Raw genomic sequence first — 6,055 nt, 5'->3', positions numbered from 1 at the left:
TAAAAGCTGCTTGCAACGGCTAAGATTTAAGAGGAGATCTTTTTGCTTCAGATACTAAACAGTTCCACTTACGTTCTTGTAAAGTAATTGAACAGACTAAAGTACCCACAAAATATGCTTGAGGTTTTCTAGCATTTAAATACTACACATAGCATCGTCCTGTTGGACCCTTTTGTCCTGGACAGTGAAGACGTAAAAAGTAACAAGATAATATTTGGTACTGACATTTGAACCATCACAGGCTGGTTTGGTATCTAACATTTAATCCGAACGTGTTCACATGCTTGAGTGAAAAAAAGCTCCACTGAATCTATGATTTGCTTTGACCACACAGTACACAGCAATGATATACTTGCTTTTGACTGTTTGTGTGAGCATGATGGTTCCTTTGGGATGTTTGTTGTTTGCATCCAAAGCTCATGAGCAGGATGTGCTTGTAGGCTCAGCAGGAGGCTGATCAAAAGACAGAACCATAGATGGAAGTCTTTGATTTTCTGCATTGAGTGTGCGCTTGATGATTTGAAACCTGGTCTTCATTAAAGTTCTGCTATGCAGGCATGAGTAACCTTAAGTCATTTTAAATTTATTTTCAAATGTCATTAAGAACATGTTTTCTTTTTCACATTGCCTGGGACCGTAGTCTTTCACAGCAAATTTGGGTCTTTCATCCCAGGCACAGGTACGAACCTGGTTCAGGTCCAGAGCCGAGGTTCAGTGTTCCTCTCTTAAAGGTTCCATATTTATAAAAAGCTCACTTTTATGGTGCTTTTGGGTCGTTATCAAGCCAAAAACAGCTAAATAAACTACCCAGTCAATCCTTCGTAGTTTGGGTAGGTCTGTAATCACCTCCCGAAAAAAGGTCTGGAAGAAATCCCTCCCGGCTTGACGTGCACAAGATGTGCATGCGTCCCTGTGTCTGCGCTCTCTCCACCGTCATTGTGACCAGGTAGCTGAGCCAAAGCTCTGCGTTTACCAGCATTTACCCGGTCCCACGGGGAAGGCCCAGGATGCGCTGGAGAGACGATGTCTCTCGGCGTGTCGTGGGAACTCTGAAGAGCTGGAAGAAGCGGCCGGGGAGAGGGAAGTCTGGGCTTCCCTGCTTAGGCTGCTGCCCCCGCGACCCGACCCCGGATAAGCTGTCTGAAGATGGATGGATGGATGATTCAAGGCATTTTTATTCCATCCTGAGTTTATTCGGATCATGGCGCCGTGTGTGTGTGTGGGTTCATTGGCAGATCGAGCTGAAACAGCATGCTGTATTAGTTCAGATCTGTAAGATCTTTGTCTTGGTGAAGATGAGGGAGAAGAGTAAAATAAAGCCTTGATGATTAAAAATATTTTTATTACATCCTGAGATTATTGGCGTCATCACGGTGTGTGTGTGTGTAGAGACACTCTCCCCTTGATTGTGCTCCGCATGTCCAGCTCTCCCTCTGTCTCCTGCATGAGTCGAACAAGAAGAGCAGAGTGGATAAAGTTTATTTTGGGGGTTTATGTTCCGGCGAAAATTGGCAAATATGTTTTAGTGTGTGCTAAAAACGTCCTTCACTGGTTACCATGGCAGCGTGCATGCGGGCGTGCTCGCTATGAACGTACTTTTGCTTCTGGGTTTAGAGCGTTTCTGACAGAAATGAGGGACGCTGTCCTGCAGCAGCTTTTTGCTATTTGGAACAAAGACTGGCACAGATATTTCATATAAGTGTTTGGGAACTGCGTTAACTTGTGGAAAAGGGTATAATATGGGACCTTTAAGATACAGAGAGCACTATCCCATCCCAGCTGGCTTTCGGGGAGAGGTGCAGCAAATCCTGGACAAGTCGCCAGTTCATCACATGGTCAACTTTTTAAATCAATTGCAACAGAAAAACATTTACAACCCAAAGAAAACTGAGGCTTCCACTCGTCCTAGACTAAGAGGTCAAATGTAGGGATTGAGGCTCCTAAAGGACATAAAGTACATTTAGAACACATCGAGCAGGGTACCAGCAAGGTCATTTCAGACTAGAAGTGGAAAAAACAATGTGAAAATATTTGTGTTCCTTTTACACATATGAAGATCCTCCTAGTTGGAAGCAATTACTATCATTTGACATCATTGGTTTATATTAAGGTTATTAAAGATGTTTTGCTTTGAGTACTTGAAGGCTGTTTGGAAATGTGAAAACTAGAGCTGTAGATGTTGTATTTCTAGGCTTACTTTGTGGTGCTTACATTTGCTCTGCTGTATGTGTGTTAGTGTTGGTTGAATATTGTCTTTTTGTTTGTAAATGAGTGGATTTGGGGTTAGAATTGAAGACATAATTTAATGACACAGCCCTCGTTGTGGGATTATGATTCATGTTGTGTATTTGTAGTTCATTAATCACTGGTTCACCCAAACCTGGAGAGGTTCTAATTCTGCTTTTCTTTCTGAAAGGCTGCACAATTAAACAGTATCTCTATGATGACATTTTAAAGTTTGATATTTGGAATTTACTGTACTTTTTGTTGGATGAGTTTGATAGCACTCATCCACCGCCAATCAGCATATAGCCCACAATGTCAATCTATTACTCATTGTTTTCGGTTTCAGGTGGTAGTTTAACAGAGATTTCAATCTTTGCTTCTCTGTCACAAACCAAATATGTAATCTCCTGACAAACTTGATTCTGGCAGAATGATGATTGAGATTTTAATTGGAAATTTTCATCCATGCGTGCTCAGTTTACTAAAGTTTTCTAAAAATAGGCACAAAGTTTAGACTAATGTGCTAAAAAAATGCAACTGGCAATGAATATATGAGACAGATTAAAGTTTTATTCATCTTTCAATTTTGTCAAATTAAAAAACAATTGGAAACTTAACAAGAATATCTTGTTTTGAATGATTTCCGTTGCATGATGTATACATTATCTTATCTGTGCTGTTATTTTGCTGAAACCATTGTTTCTCTGACCCTAACTCCTGCGTGACGAATGGACTGTGACTGATGTGCACTTGCTGAAGCGTGTTACACACTGTACTTTTGGCTGTTTTGCTTTAAACTAATGTGGATGTGTTCTACGAGGGATTCTTTTATGGAGTATTGGAGGAGGAAAGGAAAAGCTGCCTTTCTTAAGCTTTTATTTCCCTGTGTTGCACTTTATGAGCATTGTTATGATGTACAAATTACTGTCTGATTAAATTCACTCTACTCATGAGGATTTCTGATTATTTTTATTTCATGGTGAAAATGGCATCTGCAGATGACGCACAATTATACTTGTCAGTTCAGCCAGACAAAACCCATCAGTTAGACTTCAAACATGCATGAACGACACACTTGTCTTCCGGACTTTGACGAGAGCAGACTTCTTTCTCACTGCTCCTCCTGCCTGCACCCCATCTGCTGCATTCTCTGTCTGGTTTCGTCTGCCTGTTGACCTTTTCTTGGACCCTCTACTTGCTGAGCTCTTCAACTAAAACCATAGAATTGATTAATTGACCTCTTAGGGCACAGGTGTCAAACTCCAGGCCCGGGGGCCAGGTGCGGGCCACCACGTCGTTTTTTGTGGCTCGCGAGAGCTGTGTGCAGAATGCTTTTTTTTTAACTACATCCATCCCATTAAGGTAGACTCGTGATATTTCCACACTGATGGATCCCAGTAATCCAGCGAGGTATATAATGAACAGGGCTGTGACTCCTTTTTCTCACCATTGCTGTATGTACTGCAAACCCTGGAGATAAACAGGATTATGTAAGTACAGACTGCAGACAGTACAAGCACCGTGCATACAGAGGAGGTGCTGAACAAGATTCAAACGAATAAGGGACCAGCTGATGCTTACGGAGTAACGGTTGGACAGCTTGGCACTGTGATGGACAGGTGTCTTCAGCTTCCCTTTACAGTGGGGACAGCAGATTTCAGCTGGAAAAACACAAGGAACATGATGCATACTTAGCAAACCTCCATCGTGTTCAAATTGGACTAGCACTAACCAATAGTTCTGTGGAAGGGCTGCGGATTACTGTCTGTTTACGCTAACCATTGAAGCTGGAAAGTAACTAGAAAAGCACTCAGAGAGCGCAGACCACCACCAAGCACCTCAGTCCCCGGATATTGTGATTTACGCCAAATATAATGGCCCTATATTTATTCTATATATACTTTAAGATGCCTTAACCATATAAACAAACGTTTAGCAATTGGATTCACATTTAGATCATTATTAGTTTAGAAGTTATTCACTAAAAGCACACTGTCAGTACCTCGCCACACGTCTCTTCTTAGTGTTTGAACCATAAATGTGAAAATTCAGAGATATTAAATGAAAAATAAACAATGCAATTAATTAAGAATCTGATACCTGTTTGTTCTTTAGTTGTATTTGATTTGGTCACATTCCTGCTGGTCTCTGTATCTGTCTGCAGCAGCTGTAAAGAGAGATTCGCTGACATTAACAGCAGTGCATTGTACGTGCCGCTGATACTGAACTGCCAGCTCTCCAGGACTCGGAGGCGTGCAGGTCGTTTCACAGGCGACCCTTCTCATCCTGGACACGGACTGTTTGACCCTCTCCCCTCAGGCAGGAGGCTACGGTCTATCCGGACTAAAACCCCCCGCCACAAGAACAGCTTCTTCCCCTCTGCTATACGACTCACGAACAAATTCTGTATCGGATCGATGAACAATCAATAATTCTGTCTCGGACTCATGAACACTTTACAACCGGTAACGTGCACTGTTCTATCTGCACTGCGTGTGTGTTTGTTTTACTGCTGCTGGTACACATCTGTGGGTTCACTCCTGATGCTGCTGTTTCTGTGGTGGGTTCTTTATCCATATATTTTATAACTTAGTGTGATTTTACGGCGTACCCTGTAGCATTGCGCTGTCGTTTGCTTTTTATTATTGTCATTGCCTTGTGTTACATGCTGCACAATTACACCAAAACAAATTTCTAGTCTAGAAATGTACAACAGGATACAAGCTGACAGGTTCACACAGGAAACGAATTAGACCCCATACTGGGGAGTCACGTGTCTCTTCTGGGTTTCCATCAGCCCAGCTGTTGAATAATGAAGTAGACAGTCCAGACTGCTGGATCTATATCAGGGTTAGGATTAACCCTAGCCCTACCACAGATGATCTGAGTTTATAATACATTAAGTTCTTCCATTCATTTAGAACGCTTAGTTAACCAATTCGTTTAACTGTGCATTGTTCTATCAGTTAGCCACCAAAGACTGAACAGGACTCTGGCTCTTACAGACATTAAATGATTGCTTACATCAGACCAGTAGCAGTAGCAGGGTAACTGCAAATATATTTACCCTGCAGGTTTTTAGGCCCGAGCGCCTATTCTAGGCGTAAGGGGCTATTGCTTTTGCAACGCAGAAGACGACAAGTTGACGAGCGCAGCTCGTCAACCCTCGACAAAGTTGACGAGCGCAGCTCGTCAACCCTCAGCATCCAACTTTGCCATGCTGTTGAGGACGACCAACACACCCACGCACACACACACCGACACTCAACAGCACACACACACACCCCGACACTAAACAACACAAATGCACACACACAGAGATCCACAAACACGAGTTGACGAGCGCAGCGAGTCAACTCGTGTTTGTAACTGTCTTCCGATGGTTGACGAGCGCAGCGAGTCAACCATCGGGCGACCAACACACCCACGCCCACACAAACGACACTCAACAGCACACACACACACACCCCGACACTAAACAACACAGACACGCAGACACACACACACACACACAAACACGAGTTGACGAGCGAAGCTCGTCAACTCGTGTTTGTGTGCCCCCACAGACGCGTAGCCCTCGTCGAGACCATTCCGAAAATGTATTTTTTGTAGAAATCGCACACTCAGAAAAAAAGTTATATTGTTTTTGCAAAAATTCTTTATTCTTCTTTATCTTTATTCTTTATTTTTCTTCTTTGTTCTGCTGTTTAAACGGCAATTTGACCCGCTGAACATGCTCGAAAACTCACCAAACTTTGAACCAAGCTCAGAACCGGCGAAAAATTAATTATTTTATGTGTTTTAAAATTGGGCATGAAAAAGTGGCGCG

This window comes from Brachionichthys hirsutus, chromosome 16 (genome assembly GCF_040956055.1).
Source record: "Brachionichthys hirsutus isolate HB-005 chromosome 16, CSIRO-AGI_Bhir_v1, whole genome shotgun sequence".
Classification (NCBI taxonomy): Eukaryota; Metazoa; Chordata; class Actinopteri; order Lophiiformes; family Brachionichthyidae; genus Brachionichthys; species Brachionichthys hirsutus.
Note: the sequence above shows the minus strand (reverse complement) of the source record.